Raw genomic sequence first — 19,223 nt, forward strand, 5'->3', positions numbered from 1 at the left:
GTGGTGGCCGGATGACACATAGGATGTGTTCTATCAGATTTCCGACCTCCCTGCACTAGCCCGCCCCTGGGAACACCCCATTTTTGCCTCTCCACACTGCTGTTACGAGCGCAGAGTGCAGGGCTGATCCATGCTGCCTACGAGGTGGCGTGGGAGGGGGTGGGGGTTGGTTACTGGAGAAAGTGCAGTGTGGGCTTCGAGGTCGGTTCCAGGGAACCGACCTATCCTATGGCTGTCTAGCCACTGACTAGCGGCCATAGGATTGTGCCCTAAGTCTATGGGGTGAACATTGGCTTATTTTCCAGGCAACAGAAGGAATAACATAGCTGCTGTTTCTTATCAAATGCTATCCAACCCTTAGATGGTCACAAAATTAGGCTCCTATTCAAGTATTCCTAACCATATACTGCTATACTCCAAAGAGCTCCATTGATGCACACAAGGGCTTGCATGATCCCGGATACAAGAGTTTTGTTTTTAACAGAAGATTCCCATGCCATATTTCTAATTGCTTCTGAAACTCCTGTGAGTGCCAATAGGGAGAAAGAGGAAGTAGAAGCTGTTCAATAAATTGCATATTCAAAGTCCCACTCGGCACACAGAATAGTACTGAAGTTTGATGGAATGTAGCCACGCTTTCATTTATATACGTATCTGAAACTTTCATTCCATTTATATATATGAAATATTATATATATAAACTTAAAGAAGTGCAGTACTTAAGGAAAACCACCAAATGTCTCTTGAAGCCTGTAACTGAAAATGAGATGCACACAAGTGGTTACCACCACCATCACCACTATTTACAGGGTATTATGGGGATAAACTGAGAGGTTCCATTATCTGCTGGAACCTTTAATGGCAGCTTCCCCCAACATGGGTCCTTCCAGATGTTTTGGGGTACAAATCCCATTACCCTGACCACTAGCCATGCTGACTGGGGCTGATGGGATTTGTGGTCCAACACATCTGGAGGGACCCAGGTTAGGGAAAGCTGCCTCATCAGAGCTGCTCCTGGGGCAGTCCACTCAGGCCCAAGGGATAACACAGACCTGGCTGCAGGACCCAAATGTTCAACAATAAAGGGCATGGTTGTGTCTTCCCTGTAGACGAGACTTCCCCAACCTGGTGCAACTCCCATTACTCCCAGGCCAGCTTCTAAATGCAAGAAATAATAGGCTTGGGGGTGATGAGGTCATTGCTGACGATTGATCAAGAAGCACAGGTGTTGGGCTGCATTATGCATCCCGTGGGGCCCAGATTTCTTCCCTCTTTTTATAAAAAACCACTACCATCCTATTTCTGAATCCCTTGGGCCAATGTTCCCTACCTAAGTAGTATTCTGATTTATCTCTATGCCAGCTAGTCTATTTCCTTGCCACAAAGCTGGACCACCTGCTGACAACCAATGAAGCTACATTATCCAGACCATAATCTGCCACAAACAGAGAGCAGATTCACAGCAGATTCTACGCAGACCGAGAGTTCCAGACAATCAAGCAAGTGAGCCGAGCCACAGGATACAATGCAAGGCAAATGATGATAACAACAACCCCCCTGCCAAACCTAGTGAAACAGCTGCTATATTTAAGAACCCATCTTCACTTCTTTGTGCGAACTCAGTGCCCTAGCCCTACACCACAAGGGTGCAACGAGATTGCAAAGGCATTCCCAGTGGGAGTCCTATAGCTCTTGAACTTGAGTGCACTGTGAGGGTCATCAGGACACGTGCTTTGTCTGCAGAAGGCTCTAGTTCAGTCTCTAGCATCTCCCATTAAAAGGGTCTCAAGTAGCAGGTAGAGTTGCTGCCACCCAGAGTGGGTAGCACTGGGCCAGACCAACAAAGAGGTGTGAATTGAGTGTATCTGAGTAGGGCCTTCAGCCCGAGGCCCAAAGCCCGAGTCGAGGTGAGCTGCTTCGGGTCACTTCGAGCCCCTTCCGAGGTGAAGTGACCCAGAGTGGGCATGAAGTGACCCAGAGTGGGTTGGGGGCTCTCCGAAGCGCCTTGGTGAGCTTTGGAGCTTTGGCACTGTGGAAAATAACCAAGGCAAGGCCATGTTGCCTTGGCTTTTTTTCGTGCCTACGTAGCAGATTCCTTAAAAGCCTATAACTGTTGTCTTTGTTTCTTTCGTACAAAAGAAGAAACTGTTAGGACAGTAGAGATAAGTTATCTTGTTTCCACAGCAACTCACCCCAGACCTAAGAATCATCGTCCTTGCAAAAAGTTATAGGGTGCTGAGAGAAGAAGCTGGCAGTGGGGGAGGTTCAGTAAAAACTCAGTTGATGACCAGACATGTGCACTAGGTTTGGCTGATGTCACTTACTTAGCCACATTATGATTATAAACGTAACTGGTGAGTGTTGATCTGCGCTGCCTCTGGGTTGACAGAGCTGCTTTCGTTGTACACAAATATACTCCAGTTGAATCTTACATACGTGTCCAGAGCTTAATTGGAGGGCAGCTGGGCACAGACCTCCAAGTCCAGTTTGGACTTTTACCACAGCACCCCTGGCCCAGCCACACTGGTTCCTCCAGGTCCTTACCTGAGAGCTGCCCATCACCGTTGCTGCCACCACTGTCTCCAGCACCGTCATCGCCATCACTGCCTCTGTTGTTGCCCCGCCACCGCCATCTCCCGAGGCCTGGACGTGCTCTGGCTCTTATTGCAGGGAGCCGCCATTTTTAAAATGGCAGGAAGTTGCCATTTTAAAAATGGCGACCACCTGCAATAGGAGCCAGAGCGCGTCCAGGCCTCAGGAGCTGGCGGCGGTGATGACAGAGGCGGCGGTGATGGAGGAGGCGGCGGCAGGGTAAGGAGGTGGGGGGTTGTGTGAGGGTGTCGGGGTGGGGGGGCTGAAGTGGGATTCGGCCATCTGAATCCTGCATCAGGTTCGGGGCTGAGTTGAGCTGGGACCCTCCCCCCACCCCCAAATCAGCCCAAGCCGAACTGGGCCTGTCTCTGAAGCCATGAAGCAGCTTCTGAGTCAGATTCGGGGGGCTCCTGCACATCCCTGTATCTCAGATTGATGTGTAGTAGGCTGGTTCTGATCAATACGATTTGAAGACCTGCTCCAAAAATCAGTGCTGTCAACATGAGCGTTCCCCTTTGCCTTTGAAATATCATGAAGCAGGCTCTGGCCTTCCACTGCAGACACCATGAACTTGGCTTCAGAGCTTGCTCAGAACAAATCTGGCTCACTTTTCCATTGCTCCTGATGGTCATTTACAGAGTGGGTTAGGGATCGGAATAATCAAGTGTATGCTGTTTTGGACCTTCCCTTTGGGACTTTGTGAGCTTAAATCTGCCCAAGGACTGTTTAGCTAGATTGTGAATTGAGCTGAGTGACGCTTGGATGAATTAAAAAGAAATAGTCCTTCAAAGAGGACTGAAAATCAGATACAAGGAACAAATGTAACTATAATACGTCCCACCTTATCGAAGGCTCCCTAGAAATTTAGTGATGGTGCAATTCTGGATGGGATATCTCTGGAGCAACAGGGAATTAGTAAATATCATATTCATAAAGTGTTGAGAGCTAATTATACGTGGATCTCAAAGCTCTAGGGGAAAAGAGAAGGAGTCCTTTCATTAGATAGTTGCCGTGAGTTCTCATCATTTGTCTAGCTCAAGAATGTCATGTTTTAGCATGATGAGGAAATTCTAGCATGGCTGAAGGGCTAAGAAGGAATGTAGCATACAAAACTGATGAGTAATATTTCCATTTTTTTCCTATAGCACAAATTAAGAATAGACACACAACTTGATGAAGGCTTAAAGCAGCCTTCCCCAACCTGGTGACTTCTAGATGTGTTAGACTACAAATCCCACCACCCCCAACTACCATGGGCACCATGATGGCTGGGGATGGGGTGTAGCTGTAGTTAGAGATAGGGGAGAATTTTATTTGGTCTACATTTTTAAGTAGACTGATTGCATTGAAAAAGATGTATGTTAGGGACAGTTGTATACAAACTGAATATGTTAAAAAGAAGTTGCGTATGAAAATAAGTGTGCATTTTCATGTGTGTGCTTTAAAACCCTGACTAATGACACTGGAACTTCCTTTCAGATGTGATGACAATTCACAATCCATGAAGAATTAAGCACTTAACATCCTACGGATTTCTTCTTTAAATTCCACCTTCATTTAAATCAATGGGTCTTAAATCTGTTTAAGTTTGTCTAGATAATAGCCATAGTGGGTTTTATTTAAGTGTCCCATGTTTATTGCATCAGTGATTGGCAACATATGGAGAAAACCATTTGTTCGGCCTATGAAAGATGGCATTTTTGCAAGGAACTTCTTAAAATGTCATCTTCTCAAGTTAGTATTTCAGAATAAATTAGTTGTCTCTTTTATTTAGTGAGGAGAGATGTAGCTGCCTTTATTAAATAGCCATGTGTATTTTTATTTTCCCATGCTTGTGAATATATTTGAATGTACTGATGAACTTTTCAATATGTTACTGGTATTTTATCGTGTTTCTGTAAACTGCCCTGGAAGCTCTGCAGGAGAGCGTTATAGAAATCTTTAAAATAAAATAAAAGCAAATAGAAATAAATACAGATGCTGTGATATCTATCAGTTAATTAGCAGATGAATAATAGAAAGGTAAGACAATTGATTCAAATTGTATAACCAGTTGACAGCCTTATTGGAAAATGTTATTGCTTTTAGTGCAACAAAATTTCAAAGGGCTGGATCCAGTTTTGCCCCGGATCAACTACACTGGCAGAAGTGGACTTCCCTGCCCTTTCCTTCCCACAGCAGCCCCTCCATACCCCTGAAAATGCTACACAGAGAGTCAGGAGACCCTGCTAAATGGGGTGAGCTGTGGTGTGTGCATGTGGGGGGAGGGGGATCCCTCAGAGTAGGTGGAGGATCTTCCACAAGTGAAGTCCCTCCACTCGCAGAAGGTCTCTTCTGCTTATGGAAGGCAGATCCTGGATCCAGCCCAAACATATTGAATTTCTAGTGTTCAAATTAGACTTGTGAATTTGAAAAGCAGGCTACCTTCAGCTATAGCTGTTGACCCCATTCCCTCTCTTCTGTGAACATAGGAAGCTTTTAACTATCCCTTGAAAAACAACAAAAACTGGTGGAGACAGGTAGAACCTAGCAGAAAGTCCATGGGATAAGTTGTTCAAGGAATCAGCTGGTACTATTGGTGAGGTGGTGCTTGTGGGGCAGAGATAGGGGACCACATAAAAACATCAGACACAATTCAGGACTGTGCAGCCTCAACTTCCTCAAGCAAGCTAAGTGGACCTGACCAATCTCACTCACGCCAGGCCCCTGTGGGAAATTCCCTGTCTCCTTGTAAGCCTACGCACTGCAGTAAACAGGTTTAAGTGCTTGATGTTCAAATAAGGTTGAGTCAGCAGTTCCATGTTTGGCCTCGGATTCAATGAGATCAGCAGAAATCAAAGCTTCAAAGAACTCCTGAGGCCGGCTTTGTTCTTCAAAACTTGTTGATCCATCTACTGATCTACGACCCACATATATCATGGAGAATATCATTGCTGCCTGTCATACAAGGGCGAAGGTACATAGAGTGGGCTGCAGAGAAGGTAATAAACCCATCAAAATTAAAAAGGAAGGGGGCAATGGTGGAGGATATTCTACTAATGCTTTCAGAGCCTTCTTTGCTGCCATATCCCTCCCAGTACACATGGTAAAGATATATAATACCCTATCCAGGGTGCTTTTCATCGCTTCTTTTGCATTTGGATTCTCAGCCTACAGGAAGAGAGCTGGGTTTCTAAAATGAGAGGTAATGGGCTTATGGCTCCAGGCACAGAGCAGTGGGCTGAAAGTGCTTGATTTAATGCTACTTCAGAAGCAAAGCATGTTTAGGCCTGGCAAGTACTAGGATGGGACACCCCCTGGCATCCCATGTATGCCTCTATGGTGAAGCATACCAACAGAAGGGTGGGACAGAAATGTAATAAATAATAAAACATCTTCTGGGAAGCCCTGTTGGCTGCCCTTCCCTTTTCTAAAGGAGCGGGTCATAATATTTAACGGAGGGATGGAAAGGCACTCTGCACATGCTCAGTGCCTTTTCTTCAACATTTCACGTTTCAGGACTTGAGCCATGGTTCTGAAAACTCCAGTGCGAACCAGGAAAGGATCTTTGTTTGTTTGTTTAATGCTGGAAAATCAAGTGGATAATGCATTGTCTTTTTAAGACAATGGTTAGGGATTCATTTATGCTGAGCACAAATATGTTGCATTATTTTTTATAAGGTGACCACTTGTAATCTAGAGCTTCCAGTACCACAATGGAAAACCATTTGCCATGGATGGAAATACCCACTCCCACCTTCCACCGTTTAGAGTAGAAAAATGCACTGGTGGTGGCTCTTGTGCAAAGGGAACACAAAGGTGAAAAAATGAGACTGAAGACCTAGGGTGCTTCCATGTGAGGCTTTTATGGCACCATCTAGGGGTGTGGCAAGGCATGTTCCGGTGGGGGATTAGAGAGAAACATTGTGGAGGCAGGAAGGTTGAGGAATAGGTCACCATAAAGGATGTTTCATGTGTGTGGGGGGAGTTTTGATAGTGTAATGATGACAAAAATAACCCCCAATTTCTGCATTTTAATCAGGGATGATGACTTGTGAAGTTTACAAGAGAGCAAATCAATTTAAAATACAACCATTTTCATATAGGAAACAGTTGGGTGCACTACATAAAGGTGAGTAGTGGAAGCAAATGTAGAAGGTGCAGTTTATCCTACTAGAACAATCTCAACTTGATCAACTGTAAGGCGCCAGGGAAAGACTGTGTAAGGTGGAACTTGTGAGCATGGCACATCACTTCTACCAAGCCCCACTGGCCTCACGACCATGGGTTCTCCTCAGGCGACTGCTTCTCAGAACCAAAGACCTGCTCTGGTGTAGCCTTTCACCATGCCAGGAAAGCATATAAGAAGTTTCATTTTAAAATCAAATTAAGTCAATAGGTGTAAACAAGCTATGTTCTCTTCAGGTGTGCAAACAGGCATCAGATGTGCTGGGTTGTCTATGCATACATACTCTGTCTGTCTCTCATGCATTTTACTTACTCTCTTATTGGTATCTATGATAGCTCTCTCTCTGTGTTGTGGTCATACCAGCCGCCACTATTATTTATTTATTTATTAATTATCAACAATTCTATCTACCTCCCTCCGGTCCATGATGAAGGCCTCAACCCTAAGCACTGCACAGGGAGTGCTTCTTTCTCTGAGCAGGTATGCGTAGGATAGTATGGCTAATCTGTCTTGTCATCCTATCAGCTATCATTTCGATGCTATAGTTCCCACCACCCAAACCTTTCTGTGTGAGCTGCCTTGGGTGCCACTTCCTGATAGAAAGGCCGGGGTGTGAAATAAATAAACAAATGCAAAATTGCGTCTATCAACGTATTTCCACCCCGCCCCCTTCCTGCACCAGTCCCCTGCTTCCTACTTTCGGCCCACTCCTCCACTTGCACCCAGCTTCAACAGAACGGCACCAGTGTACGATCCAGGCTGCCGAACTGTCTTTCACCGCGAAGACCAGCTGACTTAGAGTGCGCTGCTACCCTGCGGCCCTGCCTACTCCCTACCTGGATATATTGGGTATATTGGGGGATATATTTTGGATATACTGGGGCGGGGAAGTGGGCGGTTCTTGTGTTTGGTCTGCCTCGTACAGATTGTTCCACACAACTCTTCCCCTCGTGGGTTATGGTGAACGAGATCCGAATCTGACACGGTGTGGTCTAGATAACACGAGGTGACAGGACTTTAAGGCAGCCGTAAGTTTGTAAGGTTCCAATCCCCATGGCTGGCTGTAGCATGCTGGGAGCAGAGCTGTAGGCCTCTTTTCTTTTTTGGTCTAAACATACATGGGATTTTGCCCTAAATAAATACAGAGCTCAGGTGGGTTTCCCTTGGATCGCAGGGCACTTGCATCGCTTTTCATGGTGCCCATAACTTCAGCACACACACGCACAACTTTTCTCAACCCAGGCCCCTCCAGAAGTGCTCTCTGGCTACAAGTCCCATCATCCCCAGCCAGCATGACCAGGGATAATGGGAGTTGTAGTCCAACCCATCTGGAGGGGCCCGGGTTGGGGAAAGCATACGACACACACATCTGAGGCTTGCCCTTGGCCTCGGCAGGATTGGGGCAGGGAGGGGTGCTTGAGCAAACGCGTGCCACCCCCTCGGGACCCGCGGATCTGGAGAACGCCGACCAAGCTGCGGCTGAGTGTCGTTGGCTTGCCCCCTTGACTCTCCACGAGACATAGGCGCAGGCAGCCCTGGGGCAGGATTCAGTGGCAGAGGGCACTTGGGCGAGGACCAAGAACTGAGTGACTGTCTGCTCAAAGGTCAGCCCCGCTGAGTGGAATGGGGCCTACCCCTCAGTAAGTGGGTATCAGATCGCGGCCTTAGGGTGCAGTCCTACACTTGTTTAGACAGAAAAAAGCCCTACAACTGGCATGCTGGCTGGGGAATGCTGGGAGTTGTAGGGCTTTTTTCTGCCTAAACATCCATAGGACTGCGATCTCAAGAGATTTATTACACCACCAGAATGGGTCAATTGGAAGCTCTCACTGCTGCGGACCAGCTTGCAGAGGACATGCTGGGTGTGGTGGTAGCAACAGCATCTAGAAGCAGCTAGAAGCAAGCGAGTTCCAGGAAAGAATGGCTGCTTTTCAGTACATCGATGCTTCCAGCAAACCCTTGAAGCCCCATTCCCGCTCCACAATGAAAAGTCAGCGCGGACTAAACTCCCTCGTTGGTGGCCGCCCTGCCGCCCTCCATAACTTCCGGAGGCGCGCATTTGTCTTGGAGCTTCTCCTTTGTTGTTGTTCAGTCGTTCAGTCGTGTCCGACTCTTCGTGACCCCATGGACCATAGCACGCCAGGCCTTCCTGTCCTGCGCTCTCTCCCGGAGCGTGCTCAAGTTCATATTCATTGCATCCGTGATGCTATCTAGCCATCTCATCCTCTGCCGTCCCCTTCTCCTTTTGCCTTCAGTCTTTCCCAGCATCAGGGTCTTTTCCAGGGAGTTTTCTCTTCGCATTAGGTGGCCAAAATATTGGAGCTTCAGCTTCAGTATCTGTCCTTCCAATGAGCACTCAGGGTTGATTTCCTTTAGGATGGACTGATTTGACCTCCTTGCAGTCCAGGGGACTCGTAAGAGTCTTCTCCAGCACCACAGTTCGAAAGCATCAATTCTTCGGCGCTCAGCCTTCCTTATAGTCCAGCTCTCACAGCCATACATTACTACTGGGAAAACCATAGCTTTGATTAGACGGACCTTTGTCGGCAAGGTGATGTCTCTGCTTCTTACTATGCTGTCTAGGTTGGCCATAGCTTTCCTCCCAAGGAGCAAGCGTCTTTTAATTTCATGGCTACAGTCACCGTCTGCGGTGATCTTGGAGCCCAAGAAAGTAAAATCTGTCACTGCTTCCATTTCTTCCCCTTCTATATGCCAGGAAGTGTTGGGGCCAGATGCCATGATCTTAGTTTTTTTAATGTTGAGTTTCAAACCAGCTTTTGCACTCTCCTCTTTCACCCTCAACAAGAGGCTCTTGAGATCCTCTTCGCTTTCTGCCATTAGGGTGGTATCGTCTGCATATCGGAGGTTGTTGATAATTCTCCCGGCAATCTTAATTCCGACCTCTGATTCATCCAACCCGGCAATTCTCATGATGTACTCTGCATATAAGTTAAATAAGCAGGGTGACAATATGCAGCCTTGTCGTACTCCTTGCCCAATTTTGAACCAATCGGTTGTTCCATGTCTGGTTCTTACTGTTGCTTCTTGACCCTCGTACAGGTTTCTCAGGAGACAGGTAAGGTGGTCTGGTACTCCCATCACTTTCAGAATTTGCCACAGTTTGTTGTGATCCACACAATCAAAGGCTTTAGCGTAGTCAATGAAGCAGAAATAGACGTTTTTCTGGAATTCTCTTGCTTTCTCCATGATGCAGCGAATGTTGGCGATTTGATCTCTAGTTCCTCTGCCTCTTCTAAACCCAGCTTGTACTTCCGGTAGTTCTCGGTTCGCATACTGCTGAAGCCTAGCTTGTAGGATTTTGAGCATCACCTTGCTGGCATGTGAAATGAGCGCAATTGTGCGGTAGTTTGAACACTCTTTGGCGTTGCCCTTCTTTGGAATTGGAATGTAAACTGACCTTTTCCAGTCTTGTGGCCACTGTTGAGTGTTCCAGATTTGTTGGCATATTGAATGCAGCACTTTAACAGCATCATCTTTTAGGATTTTAAATAGCTCGGCTTTTCCTGCCCCTTCCAGAGGCAATGCAGTGTAGTGGTTAGAATGCTGGCCTGGACTAGACGTCAGGGGGGAGGGAGGAGGAGGGAGGGCCATAAAGCTCACTGGGGGATCTTGAGCCAGGCATTCTCTCTGGAAACAGCCTACCTCACAGGGCCATTGTGAGAATAAAGTGGTGGTGTGGGGGAATCGACCAAATACGTGGCCTTCACGGAGGGAAGCCGGGATATAAATAAATACGAAATAACTCAGAGCAGGCTGATGGCACATGTTATCAGATATATATCCGATAACGTGTGCCATCGGGGAGATATCTATATCTATATCCATATCGATATCAATCACAGACTCTTCAGGTATATCTAGTGGGAAGGGGGGCACTCCCTCCTAACCAAGCTCTAGGGCTTTTTCAGTGGCTACTGACTGGTGGTCAACAAACCCCGTAGGGATGGGCAGACTTCAGGCTTGCGGGATTTACTTTTTTTTCTCCCCTAGACCCCCGCCCCCAGATCCACCAACCAGAGCCTGGTTGAAAAGGCATGCAGAACTGAACAAAGCCCACTGTCCTTCCACACAAGGTTCCACTCCTTTCTTCATTTCAGCAGTATAATTTAAGGTAAGAGAGTCATTTTGATGCTGCTATTGTTGAACAATTGGGATCTGCTCCGCATCACTCAGCAATCTGCCGGTAGCTTCAGAATCCAGATCGACCTTCTCTGCTATCCCCCTGCAAAAATCAGTTCTTTCTCTTCGTGAGGCCTTTACCTGCACCTCGTGGTGGTGAAGGTGGTTTCCCCATGGTAGCGAGACCCGCGTTCAGAGAGGAATTGCAGGACCTCAGGTGTGAGGAGGGTTCTTGCAGGGTCAGGAAGGATCTGGTTGCACCAGTTTAGGACTGCTTTGACACCTGGGCTCACAGAGCGAGCAAGCCAGCCACGAGCAGCCCAGGGGCATTCTGTGTTTGTGTGGTAACTTCAAATGTCTGAATGGGTCGACTTATAGGTGTCAGCCGGCATGCCAAGGATTCGAAGCCCAAGTAATGCTGGTGTGTTAATGTTGCACGTGTAGAGTCAAGTGGACCTGGTTCAGTCATGACACTGGGCGCCTGCGAGTCTGCACAGGTAGGTCAGAACACGCACCCTGATGTCACAGTGAAATCGGCTGCCAGGATTGAAACTAATAGCAACTAATTGGTGTTTTAGGACTCGGGTGTTAAGCACACAGTCCATTAAATTCAATGGGGAAAGAGAGGTGCCATTGATTTGATGACATGTGGAGTTGCCTTTAAGACAAAAATCAGTTAAAAAAAACCCTGTACCAGATGTGCATGTCAGAGAAGCCTCCCTTTTTCGATCAGTCCTTTTCAGCTGTGTTTGAAATCTCTCTAAATCCCTTTCTTGAGGATCTGGGTTGCTCCAAGGATTAATAATTTATCAGCATGACAACTGGTCATAATTTGAATTGAATCAGGATTGCTGCTGGCCAATATTGCTGTTATCATTCCTGTCCTGCCCGATGCTGCTCTGTTCTTATCTAAGCTGACATCCTAAAGAGACTTCGCACTGACATTAGAAGGAGCTTCTTACTTCTACATAAATGTCTTCGACAGACACTGAGGAGGTGTCACAGACGGTTTCACTCCAGAGTTAACCTGGGAAAACTTTCCATTCTCGATAGACTGAGTGAATACAGCAAGGCTCAGAAGAGTTGGCACTTGCGAAAACGTGGCAATGGCTAAAACCCAACGTGAGTCCTACTTAGAGTAGACCCTTTGCAATGAATGGGACTTAATTAAGACCTGTGTCACCTCCCCCAGCTACACTTCCTATCATCCCCCAGACAGTGGTTATGCTGGCTGGGAGTTATATCCTGTTCTGGAAGGCACCAGGTTGGGGAACTATTGCCTTGACGCAAAATATTCTAAATTCTGTTTTTTGTAGCAAAGAGCATCCACCTCTATCAGGAAACCTGTAAAGAAAAGACACACAGCTGTGAAAACCCGAAAGAAAAGACCCCTTCTCCTTCGGTCCCAAAACTTGACGGCATTTTAAAAATCCCCTACGCTAAGTCCTTGATTCTCTCCAAGACCGTCCAGCAGGTGGCGCTTTCCCCTTGCAAATAGCGTAAAACTGGATGGAACCCATGCCTGAATAAGAGCGATCAATCGAAGCGTGGGGTCTAGGATCTAGATACATATCCTTTTGTGAGAGGAACTGAAAACGAAGGTACCGGATGCAAAACGCAGATCATACAGAGAGAAGCTGAAGGAGCAAGAGTTCCCCGGGGTTGGCTTTCTTGTCCACCACAACAAAGGCAAATGACCCCGAAGAGATCCCATTTCTCGTGTTTAGGTGACTACCCAATTCGGATTGTAAATTAATGCGAGAATTCTGAAAGACAGAAGTCAGGCTGGAGTAGTGATGAGGAATGACACCTCCTTTCAGTGCACATGCCGGGGTTTGAAAGAATGACTCCAGCACCCACCCACGCCCCAAAACTAAACAGCATATTCGTTTGGCCTTTCTTTCCTTTCGTTTGGAAGTTTGGGGGGGGGGGAGCTATTTCCAATTACTGAAATAATTGCCTGGGAGATGAGTTTCCTAATCACCTGGTCCATTACTGACTTGGGATTGTAATATTTAACGTGCCGTCTTTTTTTTTTTTAATCTCTCCGACCTCACCTCCTACTCTCTTTTGCATAACTTTTTAAAAAAGAGGATGCAGCCTCATAGCAAAAAGAGAGACGTGACTCGAATACGGCTGGGCGCCCTTTAGCCCGAAAATGACCCAGTTCCGGTGACTGCCACTGGGCAGCCGCAGCAGTCCCATCGCTTCCTTCTTTGCAGCCAAGCGCGGGCTGGCCGACTTTTATTCCCCCAGCAAAACATTGTTTGAAAGTTTAAGGGTGGTGGTTTTTTGTTCCAGGCTGCAGTTTTCAAGCATCTGTAAAATTACTCTAACCACAGTCTAATTAAAAAAATAGCTGTCACACGCTATTGGTGATCACTTTAAATGCAGACGGACACTGACACAGACACTGTATCAGTATGTGGGCAAGATATTTTTCCGTCTGTCTGTCTGTCTGTCTGTCATTCCTTCATTCATATTATTTGACATCCATCCCTATTTATTGATTTCATTGGAAGTAGGATCACAGCCTGAAGTTCTCAAAGTGACATCTCAAACTCCAACGGATGGACATACAAATAACATGTAAAATGTGGGGGGTGAGTGGGCAGCTGGGTGAGAAAAATGAACATTAAACTTGAGATCCTAAGGTACACTTTCAGCTGGATCCTGTGCATCTTTACTTGGCAGTACAACCAGCTGTGAAAAATGGTTAAAGAGTTACATGGAAGAAAGTCCAAGGGACATTAAGAGGACTTACTTCCAAATAACGTGTTCAGCATTCGTGTCCTAAGGAGACCGTTGCTCGCCAGCCAGCTTGCCTGGCTCAGCGGAGAGATCACAGATCGCTAATCTATGGGGCACGGATCTAAAATGCATTATATTTGAAAGCTGGTCCTATTTAGGACGGAAGCTCCCCAAAGAGGAAGAAAGAGTGCGCAGAACAACACCCGACAACAGGGCTTTTTGATGTCTTCAAAGCAGTCCAAATACAAAGTTATCACAGCGGCTTCGGCTACGTGGGGGCATCTTCCAGGTTCAGAGAACTTGTATTGTTTCTCTCCCCCACCCCATACAAATTTGTAACCATAGCAGCTTTAATTAAAAGTGCTGCTTTTTTATACTTCCCCACCCAGAACCATCGTGGGCGAGTTAATTTCAGAACAAAGAACTAGCCGTGAAGTTGAAGAATTTGCAATGTGCAAAAACATCCTTCACGGAAGGATCTCAACTTTTGTGGGTCTCTTCGTGGGGTGAGAGTTCTGTTCCTTAGGCATCACTCGCTTTCTCTGGGAAGCCCTACCGGTGAAAGTTTTCCAAGGAACGACCACGCAGTGCAATCCTATGTATGTGTACTAAGAGATAAGCCTATTGAGTTCAATGGGACTTACTCCCGAGTAAGCGTGTGTAGGATTGCAGCCTTAAAGGGTCCCGCATTCACGATTCCCTCCGGTTATTTTTGCGTGTTTCCGCAACAGGACGAATTTCGGCTTCTTTCTATGCAGCTTCGACGGAACCGTGCAGTATGACCCCGGTGGCCAGACGGTGGTCTCCCTCCCCTCAGCGTTTCTCCCCTGGCCTTCACAGATCTTTCAGTCTCGGTCACTTCTCGGGTTGGGCGGGCGGCTGAATATTTCGAAAGGGTCAGAAATTGAGGTTGACCGGTGTGCGATTAACCCCTACGAAAAGACATCGGCGGAGATCCGCTCCCGCTTTTTAAGACACCTACTCGGAACTCGCTACCCACTGAGTTCAATGGGGCTTATTGCCAGATCAGTATGGATGTTGTGTACGTTTTTCCAATATATTTATAGTAAGATTCCGTTTTTTCTAAGAACTAGCGAAAGGGAGATTGAGTGACTGACTACAGTTTAACGTTGCAGATTTACTTGAGAGTAAGTCTTAACTCCCTTCGGAGGGAGGAAAACATAGGGTGCTGGAATATCACATGGTCGCTTCTCCCCCCCACCCAACTAGGAGAAATTAATTTGTCCATTAATTACTTTATCTGTTTTCCCATCCCCCTCATGATGTTATGTAAGGAGAAAACATGTCTCCTTACATAACATCATTAACAACAAATTAATTACAAATTCAGTGCATTTAAATGACGGTGACGAACCACACGTTAGTTTCTCGCAATCGCCTGCATTTTCTTAGCCATTTCTTAAAAACCAACAACAACCATTCATTCATTCATTCATTCATTCATTCATTCATTTTCTGTCGCTGCTGGCGTGCCGAGCTTGTCATAACCTTCGGTTTTGGAAAAGGAAGAAAGAAAGCCCCCGCCTTGCAGAATGTGAAGCGGGGCATCTTTTGCCTGGGACGGACATCGAAGTCCAAGGCGGGGGACAGGAAAGGCCGTCAGAGAAAGGCAGCTTAAAAAAGAATCGCACGGAGAGAGCCTGAGATGATGCCCTCCTTCAGGGGTCGAGGGGAAAGAGCTCCTTTGGCTACCGGGGCTATTTTGCGCCATACATTGGTGGTGCAAGGGGATATGAGCTAGACAAATACCTCCTCTAAAAAATGGCCAGGCCACCCAGTCTGAATTAGGAAGAGATCCTTCTTTCTCTTTGGGAAGGAATATCCGAGGCCATTTTTAGTTCGTTTATTACATTTATACCCTGCTGCCTTTCATGGTGAAACTGAGGCAGCTCCAGTGGGCTTGTTTCTAGACAGTCTCCCATCCCGGCACTGACAAGACCCTCACCTGCTTCGCTTCAGCAGCAGCCTCCGCTTTCAACTGCCCCACAGTTTCTCCCCTCCGCCCACCCCACCCCCATCTGCCTTGTGCCTTCTCTGCCGCCCTACTGTTCCACCCGCCCAGACACCTCTGTTCCTCTGGAACACACTACAGGGGAATACTTCTCTCCGGCGGTAGGTATCGTTGCTTTGTGTTAAAGGTGTTGGTGAAAGTAAGCCATTATTCTCATTGTTACTCTTATTCTTATTTAAAGCGGCGGTGTATTAAGGAGCACGTTGTATTTCATTCCAGGAAGCCAATTGCCCCCCTCCCCTCCCCTCCCCTCCCCCCACCCCATCCCGATCACTTGGTCTTCTTGATTCTTCTATGTTTCCCTGTGACTTGACTTCCAACCAAGCCAGGCGTTTAATCTTGGAGATCTGAACCAGAGGAGGGGAAATTGTACAGGCCTTTTAATTTTGCGACTCCTTATCTATATAGGTGTGCATGTCTACAGGTAAGCGAAGACAACGAAATCCCCCATTTGGGGGGCTGAAGGTTTGCAGAACAAGTGGGGGCTCGCGCATCCCAGAGGTCTCCCATTCTCTCCGTTTGGATAAAGGCGTCCCCCGCCCCCGACGACGCCCCTTACTCCCCACTCCTCTGCCCTAGTGGAAGGGAGGTAAAGGGGTGGATCACCACCGCACCCCACCGCACGCTTACGGGCGAAGGAAAGGGAAGAGGTATTTCGTTTCATGTAATCCTTAAGAAAGGACGTCTGGGACTTCTCGAGTCTCTCCCCTTCTTTTTCTCTCCCGCGCGAACAGACACAAGTCGCGTTGCGGGCGCCATCTGTCCACCTGGATGGACAGGTCGAGAGAGAGAGAGAGAGAGAGAGAGAGAGAGAGATCCATCCACACAACCGGATTTATGCGCCACTGCGGGCAGAGTTTGGGGATCGACAGCGGCCCGGTCCCGAAGATGTTGACGAGGAACTGGGTCGCCTCCTGGAGTTCAGCGGGGCTTGCTGCCCAATAGGCAGGCAGGGTTAGGTTTGCAGCTTAACTCAGCGCCGTTCGGAGCAGAGCCAGGTCCCGACATAAACGCCGACACTGTAGTTGTGGGTCAGGATCACAGCTTGTGAACACGCAGGCAGGAGAAAGAAGAGACGGAAAGAAACAGAGAACGAAGTTGGCAAATAATAATCACACGCACGCGCGCACGCACGCACCCCTATCTCTACCTACATACATATTCCTTTCCCCTCATCCATTAGACAGACAAGAATATATTCATAAATATTAGGCTATTTATCTATCTACGGAGACAGACAAGGAACTTTTCATAGAGTAGATATGTATATATATTACATAAAAGGCCCATCTGTAGTACCTGTCAGTCTAGAATATAGGCGATATTACCCGTTTATATTCACTGTTAATTACCTTACGCCCTGCGTGTGCACACGTGTGGGTTAGCATGGTATTTATGGGCACCCTAATACCTATGTTTTGTGTCTTTTGGCCTCTCCTCTTGATCAAGCCAGACAAGATAGCTTGATTGATATATACATATCCACACATTCCTTTAGCTCTAAAATCAAAGATCAACAAACAAATTGGGTTTTTCTAGAATACAAATATTAATGAATGAGCTTTCCCATGATATATTTTACCCAGCTGTATGGATGGATGGGTAGATTGAAGGAGGGAGAACTTCTGCAATAAATTTCGTGTACCAATCCCAATTGTTTCGAAGTAAGTAACGGGGGGAGGGGGAGCGCTTAATTTCCTTTATCTTCCTGGTGCTATCCAGATTAGTGGGGGGGGGGGGATGACATATGAATTGGTTACATTTTTCCTCTAGTGTTTATTTGTTGCTACCGATTAAGTTTGCAAATGTGTCTATCTCTCTATCGAAAGATACATATCTCTCAAGACAGATAGAAATTAGATATATACACACACCACACACGTGTCTGTCTGTCCGTCTCTCTACCAAAATTCCACAGATCTTATATGTATACCTCAATCCCTTCTCTTCCTCCCCCCCACCCCATATCTGTGTAGACTCCGGGGGACAGCACCTGGAGAGAGAGGGGGAAAGGCTTTAACTGCCCTCCCCCTCCTCAGCTTCGCCAGGAAAAGTGCTGGAAGCCCGCATTCCTGATGCTGGAACGGGATGGAACTCCCCCCCTCCCCACCGCTGGAGGGCACAAAGGGGTTCTCCCCCAGCTCGACGGGAGGGGGGGGGGAGGAAGGGCACCTTCTGCTTCTGTCACATCGAAACAAGTCATTGCAAAGGTAACCCTTGCCCATTACTAAACACCAGACAACCCTGACATTTCGGGCGGGGGGGGGACGCGAGGGAGGAGGAGAGAGCGAGCGCACAGTCGTCTGTCGCTTCCGCGCTCACCATCTCCACGGCACTACTGTAATCAAAGCCATCTAATCCACACTCTCCAGTCCGGAAACAAAGCTACGAGCTCTCGCGAAAATGAATCCCAGATCGCCTTTGTTGGTGATCGCCCTCCCCGCCCCCCCGGCCTAGAAAAGGGTCGCTGTTGTACTGAGAAGAAGGCGCGGTTAGGGTTCTCTATGCTGAGGTTCTCTATGTTGGCAACAACGGCCAGGGAGAGACGCGGGGTTGAGCCATTCGGGGTGGGCGCCCCTCCTTCCCGAAGATCCGTCCCAATTTCAGCCCGGGGCGAGGGCGAGGGGGAAGCAGGATCTGCCCGCCACGGTGGGGGGCCAAGCGGCTCGGGAACCTGTCTGTGCCTCCCCAAGCAACTTCAAGCGGATTGTCTGGGGGAGCCGCGCTGGGCTGCAGAATGCCACTCGGAGGGATCGCCTCTCGCGGGGAGGAGGTGGCTGTGGCCACTTCGGATGCGCTCCCTGCTGGGGAGCCGAGGAAGGAAAGGGCAGTTCTGGGCTCACTCAGGTGGCTCTCCCAGCTTCCGGATAGAGGTAGGGAGAGGAAGGAAGGCGGCGGCGCGCGCGCGGGGGCGGGGGGGGGAGAGATTCTCTCTCTCTCTCTCAGCTCCGCGCTGTTATCAGTTCAGCTCTCTGGGAAAGAGCGTGGCACGGTTTTCAAACTGCGTGTACACCCCCTCCCCCCTCAAAACTCCACCTTCCCTGCGTTGTGGGGAAGCGAATCAGTAATCACGTTCTGAATCTCTCCTACGGTGGCGCGGGGGATGGTGGGGTCGAGATGCCCTCGCTGAAAGAGTCACCCTTAACATGTTGCTGAAAGGAGCAGTTCTTTTCAAATCATTTCATTCCTCAAGACAGACTGCCGATTCCCACATATATCTCGGGGGGAGAAAAACCGTGGCTCAGAGGAAAAGAGGCTCCTAGGGAGACTTGATCGCGTGGAGAGCGCGAGCATAAGTTTGTCTGTGTGGGGGGCGTCAGATGATCTCTTACAACCCGAATTGCAACAGCCCAACTCCTTTCCCCGTGGATCGGGTTCTTGCAATTATTCCACGATTGGTCCCCGAAAAGTTGATATGGCCAAGACTGCCCCCCCCGCCCCCCCGGCTCGGTCTTCTTCCTCTGGCTTGGAAATGAAGACCGAATCCCCCGAGCGCTAATTGAATTAGTCTATTGAGAAGATTGTCAGGTACAATGACGT

This window comes from Heloderma suspectum, chromosome 1 (assembly GCF_057233095.1).
Source record: "Heloderma suspectum isolate Gila_16-S chromosome 1, 16-S_ref, whole genome shotgun sequence".
Classification (NCBI taxonomy): Eukaryota; Metazoa; Chordata; class Lepidosauria; order Squamata; family Helodermatidae; genus Heloderma; species Heloderma suspectum.